At 45.2% G+C, this 19928-nt stretch overlaps 1 protein-coding gene and 1 long non-coding RNA gene across 5 annotated transcripts in view; one reads left to right on the top strand and one right to left on the bottom strand.

The window, feature by feature from the left end:
* The window catches only part of LOC130212214 (coronin-2B-like), a 49734-nt gene extending 36069 nt beyond the window's left edge, over nucleotides 1-13665 (bottom strand). For all 4 annotated transcript variants that reach the window (XM_056443392.1, XM_056443389.1, XM_056443394.1 and 1 more), the window contains exon 1: nucleotides 13630-13665. The gene's annotated coding sequence lies outside the window, so the exon portion shown is untranslated. The remainder of the gene's footprint in view (nucleotides 1-13629) is intronic.
* A 166-nt stretch (nucleotides 13666-13831) lies between these two features.
* LOC130212260 (uncharacterized) lies at nucleotides 13832-19598 on the top strand. The gene is made up of 2 exons (XR_008835259.1): nucleotides 13832-15976; nucleotides 18195-19598. It is a non-coding gene; the product is annotated as an uncharacterized LOC130212260 (long non-coding RNA).
* The last annotated feature ends 330 nt before the right edge of the window (nucleotides 19599-19928 follow it).

The following is a 19928-nucleotide window of genomic DNA, read 5'->3' as shown; positions in this document are numbered from 1 at the left end:
ATAGAGAACAATAAGAACAACCCCAGGTTTCTCTTCAGCACTGTAGCCAGGCTGACAGAGAGTCACAGCTCTGTGGAGCCGAGCATTCCTATAAACCTCAGTGGTTATGACTTTATGAACTTCTTTAATGAAAAGATTTTAACTATTAGGACAAGATTAATATTCTCTTGCCCATAACCAGTGCCAATCTGTCCTCAAGTGGAATGGCCTTGGAAACCGCTGAATGCCCTGATGTATATTTGGAGGGCTTTTCTCCCATCAACCGTGACCAATTATCTTCAACGGTTTCTACTTCTAACCTGCCTACCTGTCTCTTGGACCCCATCCCGACGAGGCTGCTTAAAGACGTTTTGCCTTTAATTGGCGGCTCTCTATTAGATATTATCAATGTGTCTCTGCTAACAGGCCACGTACCACACTCCTTCAAGGTGGCTGTTATTAAACCTCTCCTGAAGAAGCCCACTCTGGATCCAGAGGTGTTGGCTAACTACAGACCGATCTCTAACCTCCCCTTCCTCTCCAAGATCCTTGAGAAAGTGGTCGCAAATCAGTTGTGCGACTTTCTACATCATAATAGTTTATTTGAGAAATTTCAATCAGGATTTAGAAAACACCACCGAGACAGCACTGGTGAAAATTACAAATGACCTCTTAATGGCAGCAGATAAAGGACTCCTCTCTGTCCTGGTCTTGTTAGACCTTAGTGCTGATAGAGGACTCCTCTCTGTCCTGGTCTTGTTAGACCTTAGTGCTGATAGAGGACTCATCTCTGTCCTGGTCTTGTTAGACCTTAGTGCTGATAGAGGACTCCTCTCTGTCCTGGTCTTGTTAGACCTTAGTGCTGCATTCGACACCATTGACCATGACATCCTGTTACAGAGACTGGAGCAGTCGATTGGCATTTCAGGCACGGCACTAATTTGGTTTAAATCCTATTTATCAGATCGATCTCAGTTTGTATTTGTAAACGATGCCGCCACGATAACCACCAACGTTAATCACGGAGTTCCACAAGGTTCTGTGCTTGGACCAATTTTATTTACCTTATACATGCTTCCTTTGGGCAATATTATCAGGAAACACTCCATAAACTTTCATTGTTATGCAGATGATACTCAACTATATTTATCGATAAAACCAGAGGAGAGCAACCAACTCGTAAAATTCAAGCATGTCTTAAAGACATAAAACATGGATGACCTGCAATTTCTTGATGTTAAACTCAGACAAAACCGAAGTAATTTTAATCGCCCTGAGCACCTCAGAGATCAATTATCTGGTGATGTGGATTCTGTAGACGGCATTGCCCTGGCATCCAACACCACTGTAAAGAATCTTGGCGTTATCTTTGATCGACTTGTCCTTTAACTCCCACGTGAAGAACATCTCAAGGACTGCATTCTTTCATCTACGTAATATTTCAAAAATCAGGCACATCTTGTCTCAAAAAAGATGCAGAAGAACTGGCTCACGCGTTCATTACTTCTAGACTGGATTACTGCAACTCCTTATTATCAGGCTGCTCTAATAAATCTCTTAGGTCCCTCCAGTTGATCCAGAATGCTGCAGCTCGTGTTCTCACTAAAACTAAGAAAAGAGATCACATCACTCCTGCACTAGCTGCTCTGCACTGGCTCCCAGTAAAATCAAGAATCACTTTTAAAATTCTTCTCTTAACCTACAAAGCCTTGATTGGTGATGCTCCATCATATCTTAAGGAGCTTGTAGTACCATATTGCCTCACTAGAGAGCTACGCTCACTAAATGCGGGACTACTTGTAGTTCCTAGAGTCTTAAAAAGTAGAATGGGAGCCAGAGCCTTTAGTTATCAAGCTCCTCTTTTATGGAACCAGCTTCCACCTTCAGTCCGGGAGGCAGACACAGTCACCTTGTTTAAGAGTAGACTTAAGACCTTCATCTTTGACAGAGTTTATAGTTAGGGCTGAATCAGGTTCACCTGGTCCAGCCCCTTGATATGCTGCTATAGGCTTATAGATGCCGGGGGACGTTTAGGATGCACTGAGTACCTCTCTCCTCTTTTTTTCTCTCTTTAAGGATGAATTTTCATCTCTCAATCACACGTTACTAACTCTGCTTTCTCCCCGGAGTCCTTGACTTCACGCCTCATGGGGTCATCGGACCCTATGAGACGGCATAGATCCTATCTGCCTGATGGATCATTGAGGTCTGGGTCGTGGAGTTCCTGCTCCTGACTACGCCACTGTCCTGTTGAGACTCCGCCTACTGTTGAGACTCCGCCCACTCCTCCTCCCCACCGCCATCTGCCTGATGGATCGTGGAGGTCTCCATCGTGGAATATGCCTACTATGAACTATTCATCCACTCTGTCATATTCATTGAATGTATTTTAACTCTAAATCTGTCCTTCTGTACACATTACATCTATTGCATCTGTCCATCCTGGAGAGGGATCCTCCTCTGTTGCTCTCCTCCAGGTTTCTTCCCTTTTTTCCCCCCTGAAGGGTTATTTGGGAGTTTTTCCTGGTCCGATGTGAGGTTTTGGGGCAGGGATGTCTATGTGTACAGATTGTAAAGCACTCCGAGACAAATTTGTAATTTGTGAAATTGGGCTATACAAATAAACTGAATTGAATTGAATTGAATTGAATCACCAATCAAGGCTTTGTACGTTAAGAGAAGAATTTTAAAAGTGATTCTTGATTTTACTGGGAGCCAGTGCAGAGCAGCTAGTGCAGGAGTGATGTGATCTCTTTTCTTAGTTTTAGTGAGAACACAAGCTGCAGCATTCTGGATCAACTGAGGGACCTAAGAGATTTATTAGAGCAGCCTGATAATAAGGAGTTGCAGTCATCCAGTCTCGAAGTAACGAATGCGTGAACCAATTTTTCTGCATCTTTTTGAAACAAGATGTGCCTGATTTTTGAAATATTACGTAGATGAAAGAATGCAGTCCTTGAGATTTGCTTTACGTGGGAGTTAAAGGACAAGTCCCGATCAAAGATAACGCCAAGATTCTTTACAGTGGTGTTGGATGCCAGGGCAATGCCGTCTACAGAAACCACATCACCAGATAATTGATCTCTGAGGTGCTCAGAGTAAAATTACTTCGGTTTTGTCTGAGTTTAACATCAAGAAGTTGCAGGTCATCCATGTTTTTATGTCTTTAAGACATGCTTGAATTTTACCGAGTTGGTTGCTCTCCTCTGGTTTTATCGATAAATATAGTTGAGTGTCATCTGCATAACAATGAAAGTTCATGGAGTGTTTCCTGATAATATTGCCCAAAGGAAGCATGTATAAGGTAAATAAAATTGGTCCAAGCACAGAACCTTGTGGAACTCCGTGATTAACGTTGGTGGTTATCGAGGCGCCATGCTTACAAATACAAACTGAGATCCATCTGATAAATAGGATTTAAACCAAATTAGTGTGCCTGAAATGCCAATCGACTGCTCCAGTCTCTGTAACAGGTTGTCATGGTCAATGGTGTCGAATGCAGCACTAAGGTCCAACAAGACCAGTACAGAGAGTCCTCTAGTCCCCTATCAGGACTAAGGTCCAACAAGACCAGTACAGAGAGGAGTCCTCTATCAGCACCAAGGTCTAACAAGACCAGGACAGAGAGGAGACCTCTATCAGGACTAAGGTCTAACAAGACCAGTACAGAGAGGAGTCCCCATCAGCACTAAGGTCTAACTAGACCAGGACAGAGAGGAGTCCTCATCAGCACCAAGGTCTAACACAACCAGAGAGAGGAGGAGTGCATCCAAGACCCAGCCCAACAGACCAGGACAGAGAGGAGTCCTCTATCAGGACCAAGGTCTAACAAGACCAGTACAGAGAGGAGTCCTCTATCAGGACCAAGGTCTAACACAAGACTAGTACAGAGGAGTCCCTCATCAGGACCAAGGTCTAACTAGACCAGGACAGAGAGGAGTCCTCTATCAGGACTAAGGTCTAACAAGACCAGTACAGAGAGGAGTCCTCTATCAGGACTAAGGTCTAACAAGACCAGTACAGAGAGGAGTCCTCTATCAGCACTAAGGTCTAACAAGACCAGGACAGAGATGAGTCCTCTATCAGGACTAAGGTCTAACAAAACCAGTACAGAGAGGAGTCCTCGATCAGCACTAAGGTCTAACAAGACCAGTACAGAGATGAGTCCTCTATCAGCACCAAGGTCTAACAAGACCAGTACAGAGATGAGTCCTCATCAGCACCAAGGTCAACAAGACCAGTACAGAGATGAGTCCTCATCAGACTAAGGACCAACAAGACCAGTACAGAGAGGAGTCCTCTATCAGCACCAAGGTCTAACTAGACCAGGACAGAGAGGAGTCCTCTATCAGGACCAAGGTCTAACTAGACCAGTACAGAGAGGAGTCCCTATCAGCACCAAGGTCTAACTAGACCAGTACAGATGAGTCCTCTATCAGCACCAAGGTCTAACAAGACCAGTACAGAGATGAGTCCTCTATCAGGACCAAGGTCTAACTAGACCAGTACAGAGAGGAGTCCTCCATCAGGACCAAGGTCCAACAAGACTAGTACAGAGATGAGTCCTCTATCAGCACTAAGGTCTAACAAGACCAGTACAGAGATGAGTCCTTATCAGGACCAAGGTCTAACAAGACCAGTACAGAGAGGAGTCCTCTATCAGGACTAAGGTCTAACAAGACCAGTACAGAGAGGAGTCCCTATCAGCACCAAGGTCTAACTAGACAAGGAGACAGACAGAGAGTCCTCATTGTGACCAAGGTCTAACAAGACCAGGACAGAGATGAGTCCTCTATCAGCACCAAGGTCTAACAAGACTAGTACAGAGATGAGTCCTCTATCAGGACTAAGGTCTAACTAGACCAGTACAGAGAGGAGTCCTCCATCAGGACCAAGGTCTAACAAGACCAGGACAGAGAGGAGTCCATCAGCACTAAGGTCTAACAAGACCAGTACAGAGAGGAGTCCTCTATCAGGACCAAGGTCTAACAGGACCAGTACAGAGAGGAGTCCTCTATCAGCACTAAGGTCTAACTAGACCAGTACAGAGAGGAGTCCTCTATCAGGACCAAGGTCTAACTAGACCAGTACAGAGGAGTCCTTTATCTGCTGCCATTAAGAGGTCATTTGTAATTTCACCAGTGCCGTCTCGGTGCTGTGGTGTTTTCTAAATCCTGACTGAAACTCCTCAAATAAACTATTATGATGTAGAAAGTCGACAACTGATTTGCACCACTCTCAAGGATCTTGGAGAGGAAGGAGGTTAGAGATCGGTCTGTAGTTAGCCAACACCTCTGGATCCAGAGTGGGCTTCTTCAGGAGAGGTTTAATAACAGCCACTTTGAAGGAGTGTGGTACGTGGCCTGTTAGCAGAGACACATTGATAATATCTAAGAGAGCCGCCAATTAAAGGCAAAACGTCTTTAAGCAGCCTCTGGATGGGGTCCAAGAGACAGGTAAACGGGGTCTAGAGACAGGTAGACGGGTCTAGAGACAGGTAGACGGGGTCCAAGAGACAGGTAGACGGGTCCTAGAGACAGGTAGACGGGGTCTAGAGACAGGTAGACGGGGTCTAGAGACAGGTAGACGGGGTCCTAGAGACAGGTAGACGGGGTCCTAGAGACAGGTAGACGGGGTCTAGAGACAGGTAGACGGGGCCTAGAGACAGGTAGATGGGGTCCTAGAGACAGGTAGACGGGGTCTAGAGACAGGTAGACGGGGTCCAAGAGACAGGTAGACGGGTCCAAGAGACAGGTAGACGGGTCCAAGAGACAGGTAGACGGGGTCTAGAGACAGGTAGACGGGGTCTAGAGACAGGTAGACGGGGTCTAGAGACAGGTAGACGGGTCCAAGAGAAAAACATATAAGAAGGCCCTCCGTAATGCCAGAGCAGCCTATTACTCATCAGTAATAGAGAAAAATAAGAACAACCCCAGGTTTCTCTTCAGCACTGTAGCCAGGCTGACAGAGAGTCACAGCTCTGTGGAGCCGAGCATTCCTATAAACCTCAGTGGTTATGACTTTATGAACTTCTTTAATGAAAAGATTTTAACTATTAGGGACAAGATTAATATTCTCTTGCCCATAACCAGTGCCAATCTGTCCTCAAGTGGAATGGCCTTGGAAACCGCTGAATGCCCTGATGTATATTTGGAGGGCTTTTCTCCCATCAACCGTGACCAATTATCTTCAACGGTTTCTACTTCTAACCCGTCTACCTGTCTCTTGGACCCCATCCCGACGAGGCTGCTTAAAGACGTTTTGCCTTTAATTGGCGGCTCTCTATTAGATATTATCAATGTGTCTCTGCTAACAGGCCACGTACCACACTCCTTCAAGGTGGCTGTTATTAAACCTCTCCTGAAGAAGCCCACTCTGGATCCAGAGGTGTTGGCTAACTACAGACCGATCTCTAACCTCCTTCCTCTCAAGATCCTTGAGAAAGTGGTCGCAAATCAGTTGTGCGACTTTCTACATCATAATAGTTTATTTGAGAAATTTCAATCAGGATTTAGAAAACACCACCGAGACAGCACTGGTGAAAATTACAAATGACCTCTTAATGGCAGCAGATAAAGGACTCCTCTCTGTCCTGGTCTTGTTAGACCTTAGTGCTGATAGAGGACTCCTCTCTGTCCTGGTCTTGTTAGACCTTAGTGCTGATAGAGGACTCATCTCTGTCCTGGTCTTGTTAGACCTTAGTGCTGATAGAGGACTCTCTCTGTCCTGGTCTTGTTAGACCTTAGTGCTGCATTCGACACACTCATTGACCATGACATCCTGTTACAGAGACTGGAGCAGTCGATTGGCATTTCAGGCACGCACTAATTTGGTTTAAATCCTATTTATCAGATCGATCTCAGTTTGTATTTGTAAACGATGACGCCGATAACCACCAACGTTAATCACGGAGTTCCACAAGGTTCTGTGCTTGGACCAATTTTATTTACCTTATACATGCTTCCTTTGGGCAATATTATCAGGAAACACTCCATAAACTTTCATTGTTATGCAGATGATACTCAACTATATTTATCGATAAAACCAGAGGAGAGCAACCAACTCGGTAAAATTCAAGCATGTCTTAAAGACATAAAAACATGGATGACCTGCAATTTCTTGATGTTAAACTCAGACAAAACCGAAGTAATTTTAATCGGCCCTGAGCACCTCAGAGATCAATTATCTGGTGATGTGGATTCTGTAGACGGCATTGCCCTGGCATCCAACACCACTGTAAAGAATCTTGGCGTTATCTTTGATCGGGACTTGTCCTTTAACTCCACGTGAAGAACATCTCAAGGACTGCATTCTTTCATCTACGTAATATTTCAAAAATCAGGCACATCTTGTCTCAAAAAGATGCAGAAAAATTGGTTCACGCGTTCGTTACTTCGAGACTGGATTACTGCAACTCCTTATTATCAGGCTGCTCTAATAAATCTCTTAGGTCCCTCCAGTTGATCCAGAATGCTGCAGCTCGTGTTCTCACTAAAACTAAGAAAAGAGATCACATCACTCCTGCACTAGCTGCTCTGCACTGGCTCCCAGTAAAATCAAGAATCACTTTTAAAATTCTTCTCTTAACCTACAAAGCCTTGATTGGTGATGCTCCATCATATCTTAAGGAGCTTGGCCCACTAGAGAGCTACGCTCACTAAATGCGGGACTACTTGTAGTTCCTAGAGTCTTAAAAGTAGAATGGGAGCCAGAGCCTTTAGTTATCAAGCTCCTCTTTTATGGAACCAGCTTCCACCTTCAGTCCGGGAGGCAGACACAGTCACCTCGTTTAAGAGTAGACTTAAGACCTTCCTCTTTGACAGAGCTTATAGTTAGGGCTGAATCAGGTTCACCTGGTCCAGCCCCTTGATATGCTGCTATAGGCTTATAGATGCCGGGGGACGTTTAGGATGCACTGAGTACCTCTCTCCTCTTTTTTTCTCTCTTTAAGGATGAATTTTCATCTCTCAATCACACGTTACTAACTCTGCTTTCTCCCCGGAGTCCTTTTGACTTCACGTCTCATGGGGTCATCGGACCCTATGAGACGGCATAGATCCTATCTGCCTGATGGATCATTGAGGTCTGGGTCGTGGAGTTCCTGCTCCTGACTACGCCACTGTCCTGTTGAGACTCCGCCTACTGTTGAGACTCCGCCCACTCCTCCTCCCCACCGCCATCTGCCTGATGGATCGTGGAGGTCTCCATCGTGGAATATGCCTACTATGAACTATTCATCCACTCTGTCATATTCATTGAATGTATTTTAACTCTAAATCTGTCCTTCTGTACACATTACATCTATTGCATCTGTCCATCCTGGAGAGGGATCCTCCTCTGTTGCTCTCCTCCAGGTTTCTTCCCTTTTTTCCCCCCTGAAGGGTTATTTGGGAGTTTTCCTGGTCCGATGTGAGGTTTTGGGGCAGGGATGTCTATGTGTACAGATTGTAAAGCACTCCGAGACAAATTTGTAATTTGTGAAATTGGGCTATACAAATAAACTGAATTGAATTGAATTGAATTGAATCACCAATCAAGGCTTTGTACGTTAAGAGAAGAATTTTAAAAGTGATTCTTGATTTTACTGGGAGCCAGTGCAGAGCAGCTAGTGCAGGAGTGATGTGATCTCTTTTCTTAGTTTTAGTGAGAACACAAGCTGCAGCATTCTGGATCAACTGGAGGGACCTAAGAGATTTATTAGAGCAGCCTGATAATAAGGAGTTGCAGTCATCCAGTCTCGAAGTAACGAATGCGTGAACCAATTTTTCTGCATCTTTTTGAAACAAGATGTGCCTGATTTTTGAAATATTACGTAGATGAAAGAATGCAGTCCTTGAGATTTGCTTTACGTGGGAGTTAAAGGACAAGTCCCGATCAAAGATAACGCCAAGATTCTTTACAGTGGTGTTGGATGCCAGGGCAATGCCGTCTACAGAAACCACATCACCAGATAATTGATCTCTGAGGTGCTCAGAGTAAAATTACTTCGGTTTTGTCTGAGTTTAACATCAAGAAGTTGCAGGTCATCCATGTTTTATGTCTTTAAGACATGCTTGAATTTTACCGAGTTGGTTGCTCTCCTCTGGTTTTATCGATAAATATAGTTGAGTGTCATCTGCATAACAATGAAAGTTCATGGAGTGTTTCCTGATAATATTGCCCAAAGGAAGCATGTATAAGGTAAATAAAATTGGTCCAAGCACAGAACCTTGTGGAACTCCGTGATTAACGTTGGTGGTTATCGAGGCGTCATCGTTTACAAATACAAACTGAGATCCATCTGATAAATAGGATTTAAACCAAATTAGTGCCGTGCCTGAAATGCCAATCGACTGCTCCAGTCTCTGTAACAGGATGTCATGGTCAATGGTGTCGAATGCAGCACTAAGGTCTAACAAGACCAGTACAGAGAGGAGTCCTCTATCAGGACTAAGGTCTAACAAGACCAGTACAGAGAGGAGTCCTCTATCAGCACTAAGGTCTAACAAGACCAGGACAGAGAGGAGTCCTCTATCAGGACTAAGGTCTAACAAGACCAGTACAGAGAGGAGTCCTCTATCAGCACTAAGGTCTAACTAGACCAGGACAGAGAGGAGTCCTCTATCAGCACTAAGGTCTAACAAGACCAGGACAGAGAGGAGTCCTCTATCAGGACTAAGGTCTAACAAGACCAGTACAGAGAGGAGTCCTCTATCAGGACGAAGGTCTAACTAGACCAGGACAGAGAGGAGTCCTCTATCAGGACTAAGGTCTAACAAGACCAGTACAGAGAGGAGTCCTCTATCAGGACTAAGGTCTAACTAGACCAGGACAGAGAGGAGTCCTCTATCAGGACTAAGGTCTAACAAGACCAGTACAGAGAGGAGTCCTCTATCAGGACTAAGGTCTAACAAGACCAGTACAGAGAGGAGTCCTCTATCAGCACTAAGGTCTAACAAGACCAGGACAGAGATGAGTCCTCTATCAGGACTAAGGTCTAACAAAACCAGTACAGAGAGGAGTCCTCGATCAGCACTAAGGTCTAACAAGACCAGTACAGAGATGAGTCCTCTATCAGCACTAAGGTCTAACAAGACCAGTACAGAGATGAGTCCTCTATCAGCACTAAGGTCTAACAAGACCAGTACAGAGATGAGTCCTCTATCAGGACTAAGGACTAACAAGACCAGTACAGAGAGGAGTCCTCTATCAGCACTAAGGTCTAACTAGACCAGGACAGAGAGGAGTCCTCTATCAGGACTAAGGTCTAACTAGACCAGTACAGAGAGGAGTCCTCTATCAGCACTAAGGTCTAACTAGACCAGTACAGATGAGTCCTCTATCAGCACTAAGGTCTAACAAGACCAGTACAGAGATGAGTCCTCTATCAGGACTAAGGTCTAACTAGACCAGTACAGAGAGGAGTCCTCCATCAGGACTAAGGTCTAACAAGACCAGTACAGAGATGAGTCCTCTATCAGCACTAAGGTCTAACAAGACCAGTACAGAGATGAGTCCTCTATCAGGACTAAGGTCTAACAAGACCAGTACAGAGAGGAGTCCTCTATCAGGACTAAGGTCTAACAAGACCAGTACAGAGAGGAGTCCTCTATCAGCACTAAGGTCTAACTAGACAAGGACAGAGAGGAGTCCTCTATCAGGACTAAGGTCTAACAAGACCAGGACAGAGATGAGTCCTCTATCAGCACTAAGGTCTAACAAGACCAGTACAGAGATGAGTCCTCTATCAGGACTAAGGTCTAACTAGACCAGTACAGAGAGGAGTCCTCTATCAGCACTAAGGTCTAACTAGACCAGTACAGAGAGGAGTCCTCTATCAGGACTAAGGTCTAACAAGACCAGGACAGAGAGGAGTCCTCTATCAGCACTAAGGTCTAACAAGACCAGTACAGAGAGGAGTCCTCTATCAGGACTAAGGTCTAACAGGACCAGTACAGAGAGGAGTCCTCTATCAGCACTAAGGTCTAACTAGACCAGTACAGAGAGGAGTCCTCTATCAGGACTAAGGTCTAACTAGACCAGTACAGAGAGGAGTCCTTTATCTGCTGCCATTAAGAGGTCATTTGTAATTTTCACCAGTGCCGTCTCGGTGCTGTGGTGTTTTCTAAATCCTGACTGAAACTCCTCAAATAAACTATTATGATGTAGAAAGTCGCACAACTGATTTGCGACCACTTCCTCAAGGATCTTGGAGAGGAAGGGGAGGTTAGAGATCGGTCTGTAGTTAGCCAACACCTCTGGATCCAGAGTGGGCTTCTTCAGGAGAGGTTTAATAACAGCCACTTTGAAGGAGTGTGGTACGTGGCCTGTTAGCAGAGACACATTGATAATATCTAATAGAGAGCCGCCAATTAAAGGCAAAACGTCTTTAAGCAGCCTCGTCGGGATGGGGTCCAAGAGACAGGTAAACGGGGTCTAGAGACAGGTAGACGGGGTCTAGAGACAGGTAGACGGGGTCCAAGAGACAGGTAGACGGGGTCCTAGAGACAGGTAGACGGGGTCTAGAGACAGGTAGACGGGGTCTAGAGACAGGTAGACGGGGTCCTAGAGACAGGTAGACGGGGTCCTAGAGACAGGTAGACGGGGTCTAGAGACAGGTAGACGGGGTCTAGAGACAGGTAGATGGGGTCCTAGAGACAGGTAGACGGGGTCTAGAGACAGGTAGACGGGGTCCAAGAGACAGGTAGACGGGGTCCAAAGACAGGTAGACGGGGTCCTAGAGACAGGTAGACGGGTCTAGAGACAGGTAGACGGGGTCTAGAGACAGGTAGACAGGGTCTAGAGACAGGTAGACGGGGTCCAAGAGACAGGTAGACGGGGTCCAAAGACAGGTAGACGGGGTCCTAGAGACAGGTAGACGGGGTCTAGAGACAGGTAGACGGGGTCTAGAGACAGGTAGACGGGGTCCAAGAGACAGGTAGACGGGGTCCAGAGACAGGTAGACGGGGTCCTAGAGACAGGTAGACGGGGTCTAGAGACAGGTAGACGGGGTCCTAGAGACAGGTAGACGGGGTCCTAGAGACAGGTAGACGGGGTCTAGAGACAGGTAGACGGGGTCCTAGAGACAGGTAGGCGGGGTCTAGAGACAGGTAGACGGGGTCCAAGAGACAGGTAGACAGGGGTCCTAGAGACAGGTAGACAGGTAGACGGGGTCCTAGAGACAGGTAGACAGGGTCCTAGAGACAGGTAGACGGGGTCCTAGAGACAGGTAGACGGGGTCCTAGAGACAGGTAGACGTGGTCTAGAGACAGGTAGACGTGGTCTAGAGACAGGTAGACGGGGTCTAGAGACAGGTAGACGGGGTCTAGAGACAGGTAGACGGGTCCTAGAGACAGGTAGACGGGGTCTAGAGACAGGTAGACGGGGTCCAAGAGACAGGTAGACGGGGTCTAGAGACAGGTAGACGGGGTCCAAGAGACAGGTAGACAGGGTCCTAGAGACAGGTAGACAGGTAGACGGGGTCCTAGAGACAGGTAGACAGGGTCCTAGAGACAGGTAGACGGGGTCCTAGAGACAGGTAGACGGGGTCCTAGAGACAGGTAGACGGGGTCCTAGAGACAGGTAGACGTGCTAGAAGTAGAAACCGTTGAAGATAATTGGTCACGGTTGATGGGAGAAAAGCCCTCCACATATCCACCAGGGCATACAGCGGTTTCCAAGGCCATTCCACTTGAGGACAGATCACTGGTTAAGGGCAAGAGATTATTAATCTTGTCCCTAATAGTTCAAATCTTTCCGTTAAAGAAGTTCATGAAGTCATTACCACTGAGGTCTCTAGGAATACTCGGCTCCACAGAGCTGTGACTCTCTGTCAGCTACAGTGCTGAAGAGAAACCTGGGGTTGTTCTTATTTTTCTCTATGCTGATATAATGGTGTTAACTTGAATAAGGTTATTGTGTACGACTCCTCTTCTGCTTTCTTTTGATAGAATTAATTTAAGTTGAAGTGGCCGTGGGACAGACACAGTCTCTATGGAGCTCTGGGAGGGACTGGGTGAGAGGGGGGGAGGCTCCGGGGGAGGGGTGTGCTATGGGGGACACTGGGTGAGAGGGGGGAGGGCTACTCTGTTTCTGCTTTCACACACACACACCTACACACAACCACACGGACACACACACACCTACACACAACCACACAAACACACACCTACACACAACCACACACACACACACCTACACACACTCTAAAGCGTGCACAACAGTTTGTTTGTGTTATTAAAGATTCAACATTTATAAACAAACTTCCTGTTGTGCCGGTCCCCGTGTCTAATCAGTAATCAGTCCCTTGTCCTGAGTTGAGTGATTGCCGGATGCAGCACACCTGGTCCGAGAGCAGGAAGGCATAAAGGCCTTGAGCTCACCCGGTGCGGGGCGTTGTTCTCCTCACAGGTGGAGTGGTGCTGGTCGTGGGACTTTGCTGCTGGTCCCGTTGCTGTTGGTTTCCTTTGGTTTGGCTGACAACACTTACACTCCTTCACACACACATGCACATGGACACGACTGATGTTACTGACTGCCACACTTCACTACGTTGTGTTCCGTTATTACGTTAAATAAACACTTTTTCCTTAATTTAATGCTGTGTCCGCTCCATATTTGCCATGCCCTAAGAGCCGGGTTGTGACACTGTTGTTATAAATTCCTCCTGACCTTTGACCTTTCAGTGGCTAGAAGAGATCAGGTGACTGGAGAGAGGAGAAGGAGAGGAGGAGGGGAGAAGAAGGAGATGGGGAAGGAGGAGGAGAAGGGGCAGACAGGAGAGATGAGAGGAGCAGGAAGAAGAGAAAGAGGAGGAGGAGGAGCGGAGCGGTGAGAGAAGAAGAAGAAGAAGTGTTTTACTGTGGATGGATGACAGAGATATTAATGTGTGTTATGTTTATTGCTTACCGTATCTTAAACTAAACAATCAGAGGAGCTTTCCGAACTCCGTGTTCCCACCCGAAGATTGTATTATGTGTTTTGGGAGTCGGATAAGGAAGTGTCTGGGACCAGACGGAAGGAATATGTCAACTTGTCCTCAGTTCCGCTTATCCTTTGTTGTGGTTTGTGTGTGTGATAAGCTTTCAATAAAAGGCTTGACCAAGGGGATGCTCGGCGGAATGTCTTGGAGGTCGTGGTGTTCAGAGCACGTGCGACTAAAAGCTTCCCCTTTGGTCCAAAGCTTCGACCAAAGATACTACTTTGTCTGTGATTCATTTCTCACCTCCTTAACGTAAATACTTTAAATGATATAGAGAGGAAAAAACCTATCATAATTGGTGCCGTGACCCGGATCCCAACATACCCATCGGCTGGATTTTTCTTTTTCCTGCGGAGCCACTGACACCTGTGCAGGCCCCGACTGATCATCGGATTAAGAGACCGCTCAGCAGTGGATAATAATTTCTGCGGAGAGGAGATCCAGTCGTGGATTGACGGGATCCGGCGGATCGGAAGACCGAGGGAGACTGACCCAGACAAAGTACGTATGGTTTTGCCCTTTTTGCGAGAAAGAAAGGTTGACTACGGGTCGGTAAAATAAAGAGTGCCCTTTTATGAGGAAGAAAGGAGGAGTACGCGCTGTAAAAAAGGGTTTGCCCTTTTTGCGAAGAAAGAAAGGTTGACTAAGCGTCGTAAAAAATAAGTGTTACGAACTAATACGTATAAAGTGGGAGTTTATATGTGTTTGTTTGTGAAATGCATGCTGTGGCTCTAGTGAATCAGTGTCGGCCGAAACCTTACCGGTCAACATAAACCGACGGCCTGTTCACGTAGACAACCACAGATTGGCAGTTTCTGAGTTCCCCTTGTCTAGATTAAGGTAGTAAAGGTTGATTTGATCCCTTTTCTGCCTGAGTTGGGATAGTGGGGAAAAAGGAATGCGTATTTGTCCCTTTGTCTGATTTGAGGTAGTAAAGGTTGATTTGATCCCTTTATGCCTGAATTGAGATAGTGGGGGTTTATGTTTGTTGGTTCATATTTGTTTGTTTATATTTGTTTGTGGATAAATGCTGTGGCTCTATTGAATCAGCGTCGGCCGAACCCTTCCAGGCCAACATAAACCGACGGCCTGTTCAATTAGACAACCACAGATCTAATACTATACGATCACACCATTAAACAATGGACAATTCTCACGGAAAGCCTGAAGGCGAATTTTCAGGCGACACATTGTTTATGTTCAAACAGGACTCAGATAGTGTGCAATATCTGAAAAAATGGAAAACAAAATACGGCTTTTCCGGCGAACTAAACGTTTTTGAGATAGAAACAATCTGTAAAAATCTAAAAACCATCGCCATAGAAAACAAAAACCCCAGACTCAGCGAATCAAAACACCACGAACTAGAACAAGCAGAACAGTGGTTCCGAGCAGCAAAAGAGAGGGCACAAGCCCAAGTAAAAGACAAATTAAGGGCCGTAGAAAGCACGCGCGGGAAAAATAGTTCACAGGCCCGGTACACAAAAACCGATTTTGGACTGACTGCATACCAGGGGAGGGAAACCACAAGGGGAGGGTACCGGAGAGGCCGAGGAAGAGGCCGGGGACAGACTGAAGGGAGGAGTAGAGGACGAAATGACGAATGTTGGACCTGCGGAGAGGTTGGACATTGGTCACATGACTGCCCCAACCCTAAGTGGGGGCGGAAACCTCGTAGAGAACGAGACTGACTACGAGGAGACTAACAAACAGAAAGATGAAATAACACCACCATATGTTAAAGCTGTGAAAATGTGTGTTTTTCTTTAAATCCCAGCTGTGCTTGATGAACTGTGTGCTTGTTGAAATGAAGTTGTCGTGAGTTATGGCCATTAACTCACGTTCGCCCTGACTTGGATATGTTGCTTTCACGTGTTATAGCTTGATAGATAAATAACTAAATATATGACTTTATGGGACCCCGAACTTAGAGTAGTGACCTGGTTTAAGATAAAGACTAAAGACGTTTCACAGACCCCTGCCGAGGGTCTGCGGCGGTTTGGCGGTTGACAACAAGAGGATCCTCATAAACAACAGGTGTGCAGACGACCTTTTGTCTTAAGACTGTCTGTGATTGGAAAAACTAAATGTTGTTGTCAACAGTCAAATAAGCCTCTACCCATAGTTTAGAAACAGCTTATAAAATAAACGGGGACCGATTGATTAGAAGTGTATCAAATAAAAAACAACTGTGTCACAACCTTGGGGAAGCCAAGAGAGTGTGTGAGTGTTTGTGGGAGTGTGTGTGTGCGCGCGCTCTTGGAGCGTGTGTCATTTGTTATGAACTTGGATGTGTTTCTTTAACTTTTTCAAGAAAAAGGGAAAGCGTGGATTAATAGGGGGGAGATTGATAAACCTGGGAACGCTACCTATATTATTACTATTATTATAACCTTAAAACAATGTGATTCTGAAGCTGGGTAGATGGAATTTAAAAGGAATAAAAGTTCCGCTGGGGAACAATTAAATATCATTATATATAAACCAAAGGTTCTTTACTAATTAGGCCGCCTTATTATGACATTCCTTACCCAAGCACAATGATGACGCTGTGAGTTCAGACAAGACATGGTTCTCCTGCATTTGTTTTGACAGAACACAATCATTTGTTTATTTTTTATTTCTCTCCTTTCTTCTAAAAATTGACTGTTTTGATTGAATTGTCAGTGTTGAAGATATAGTTTTGGGTTTACTATTGATTTCTGATAAACAATAGTTGTTATTTTTACAGTAAGGCCGTACGGCTTACGAGTAATTGATTTCTCAAAACACCGTTTCAAAACTGAGTTTTTACGTTTTATTTTAGTCGGTTTCAAAGGATAGTTTTGGGTTTACTGTTTTTTGGAAAAAATAGTGGTTATTATTACAGTCGTCCGTTGGATGTACGCGTAATCGATTTCTCATAAACTGTTGCGAAACTGACACCTATTTGTGCGATGTGCTAAATGGGCAATTTTGTTTAAAGTAACGAAGTTCCTTCTCTTCTAGAGGTTGACTGGTTATTAAGATTATTATTAGTGAAAAGGACGGATTTGGGAATTCCATCCTATTTCAAAGGGGGAAGGGAGCGACTTAACATGTGTATTAGACAGTGAGAGAGAGAGGAAGATAAAAGGACAGAAAGAAAAGGTTGGTTTGACCTAGAAGCTGGCTCAACAATCTATGTTGACGCCAGAGTGCGCAGAGGAGGGCCAGACGAGTACAGACCAATAGACCAGAGAGAAGTAGGTGTAGAATCAGAATGTGGACTGTCTCAACTGCATTTCAACAGTTCATATAGTATAAAAACAATAGTATAAATACATATACACATATATATATATAGCTCTTCCTTAAACAGAAAAATAGCAATTAAATCAATATATTCTCATAGAATGACAACAACTGCTATCAAAAAGACAAACAAATGAACAATGTAACTTCTTAAAATGCAAATAAATCATTAAATTTTTATGTTTGAAAGATAAACAACGTGTAATTCACTCTTGGTCCGGCGGCAGCTCGTCTGACTGGATCACATTCTCGACTGGAGACAAGGCCAGATTTTCTCTTGCCAATTGTTCTTCCAGCTTGCTGTCCTCCATAGCCGGACATGACCGACAGGAATGCAAGGACAGCTAATGACTTATTAGAGCTTTTGCACTCCATGATGTTGTTAAATGTGCCGCTCACGGTACTTCTTTTGATTCGGTATTGTATTGTATTGTGATGTATCAGGCAGGAGATGTTCATGAACACTCCGTGAAGGGAGTGAGGACATTGATCCTGCAGCCTCCATGAGGGCTCTCGTGGAGGTTGAGTGGACTGCCTCTTAAGAGGAGCAGTTAAGGTTAACAGGGGGGTCCGGTCCCATGCGGGTTGGTGGTAGCATCTGTTTCACTCCTTCCTCAGTTGGTTTTGGTGGCTCATGGTGATTTCCATGGAGCCAGGGGGGGGGTGGTGAAGGCTTTGCAGGCTACCTGGTGGTCGCCATGTGACTTACCCACAGTCAACAATCCTGTGCGAACAGGCGTAAGTCGCACATCGCTCCGATAGGCCATATTCCAGCTCCATGACAGCCAGAGTGTTATGAGATTTCATTCCACCATATTGATGGTTACTCATGCATTGAGTGCCTTATTGCTACAAGCAAAACTAACATTTCTGTCACCAGCGAGACAATTGCAGTAAACAGCTGTGTTACTAGGCCAAGGTCACATAACCATCCAAAGATGTATCACCATTAATCCAGCATCGTGTGTTCCCACAACAACAGATGGTGCATGACTGTGTAAAGATTGCTGATACTATCACTTGGCCGAGAGTTGACCTGAAAGATATCACACTACCCGAAGGGGAGGTGTGGTATGTTGGTGGGTCAGCCCAGAAGGCTGCATGTGAAAAGAAAGAAAAAACCAAGAACTCTATTCAAGGCCGTTGCGATTTTGAGTCATGGGCAATGCCATGTCTCAACAGGAGGGATGGTATCATAGGTATCTATGATAGAACAAAACTACTTAAAAAAAAAATATTTTTTGTAAAGCATGTGTGACATGCATCAAGCACAACCCTAAAGGAAACCTAATCATTCATAGACGACCCTACCGCCTACCACTACGCCTACCACTAACTCACCCAGACTTAGAGCAAGTGGGTGAGAAAGAAACAATAGTGGAGTACATGAACAAGACCATGATGGGGAGAGGAGTCAGGGAAGCAAATGTCTTGCCAGATTCACCTGTCTCGCCCATTATGTCTGTACAGGTCGGTGACGGGGTCTTCACCCGCGTCATCAAGAAAAAGACGCGGAGCAACGCTCGCTGGGAGGGACCATTCCAAGTCCTTCTGACGACTGCAACCGCTGTAAAGAAAGCCGAGAGGACCACTTGGATACATCTTTCCCATTGCAAACTGTTCCCTACAGAAATCCCGGACCAGTGCCCTGATCCCGAGACGACCACGAGCAGAGGGGAAGACTGACTTCAAAGGGGGCTGTCCGCTTAAAAGACAGCCATCTCAACGTCAGTGAAGAAACCAACGATCCCTGCTTTTAGGTGTCGGCTCGGGTGATGAAGCGAGAGGTCCCGAGGAACTCAAACGAGAGGAGCAAGGGAGATCAATGCTCCCGTTTAAGAAAATATAACGTAAACTTTTGATTTAATCTTGTATGCCATAATTGTGTAAACTCCTCACAAGGAACGGACAATTATTGATGTGAAACTGCTGACTAAAAAGTTTTAATTCCCAAAGTCATTTGTGTGGTGTTAATAACAAATTATGTGTAATAATCATGATTCTGCTTGGACTGCTTAACCCAAATACGTAAATCACATGCTGCATAGAAATTAGACAAATAAAATGAGGGCCACCATGCCCATGTTTAAATAATAATGCCCATGTTTAGATAATAAGCAATTAGCATAAACAGGAGGGAACTGACAGAGATATTAATGTGTGTTATGTTTATTGCTTACCGTATCTTAAACTAAACAATCAGAGGAGCTTTCCGAACTCCGTGTTCCCACCCGAAGATTGTATTATGTGTTTTGGGAGTCGGATAAGGAAGTGTCTGGGACCAGACGGAAGGAATATGTCAACTTGTCCTCAGTTCCGCTTATCCTTTGTTGTGGTTTGTGTGTGTGATAAGCTTTCAATAAAAGGCTTGACCAAGGGGATGCTCGATGGAATGTCTTGGAGGTCGTGGTGTTCAGAGCACGTGCGACTAAAAGCTTCCCCTTTGGTCCAAAGCTTCGACCAAAGATACTACTTTGTCTGTGATTCATTTCTCACCTCCTTAACGTAAATACTTTAAATGATATAGAGAGGAAAAAACCTATCAATGGATTAGTCTCCCCCTGAATGGATCATAGGATAACAGTGGACACCTTGTGGTGATCACAGAGTACTGCAGTGCAAACAGCATGCGGTCGTATCTGTGAGGAAATAAAGACGGAGTTTAAAATGAGCTGGAAAGAGAGACAGACAGATGTGTGTGCTTTGACTATAAAAT

The sequence above is a fragment of the Pseudoliparis swirei genome, chromosome 21 (genome assembly GCF_029220125.1).
Source record: "Pseudoliparis swirei isolate HS2019 ecotype Mariana Trench chromosome 21, NWPU_hadal_v1, whole genome shotgun sequence".
NCBI lineage: Eukaryota > Metazoa > Chordata > Actinopteri > Perciformes > Liparidae > Pseudoliparis > Pseudoliparis swirei.
Note: the sequence above shows the minus strand (reverse complement) of the source record. Positions and strands in the feature narration are given on the sequence as shown.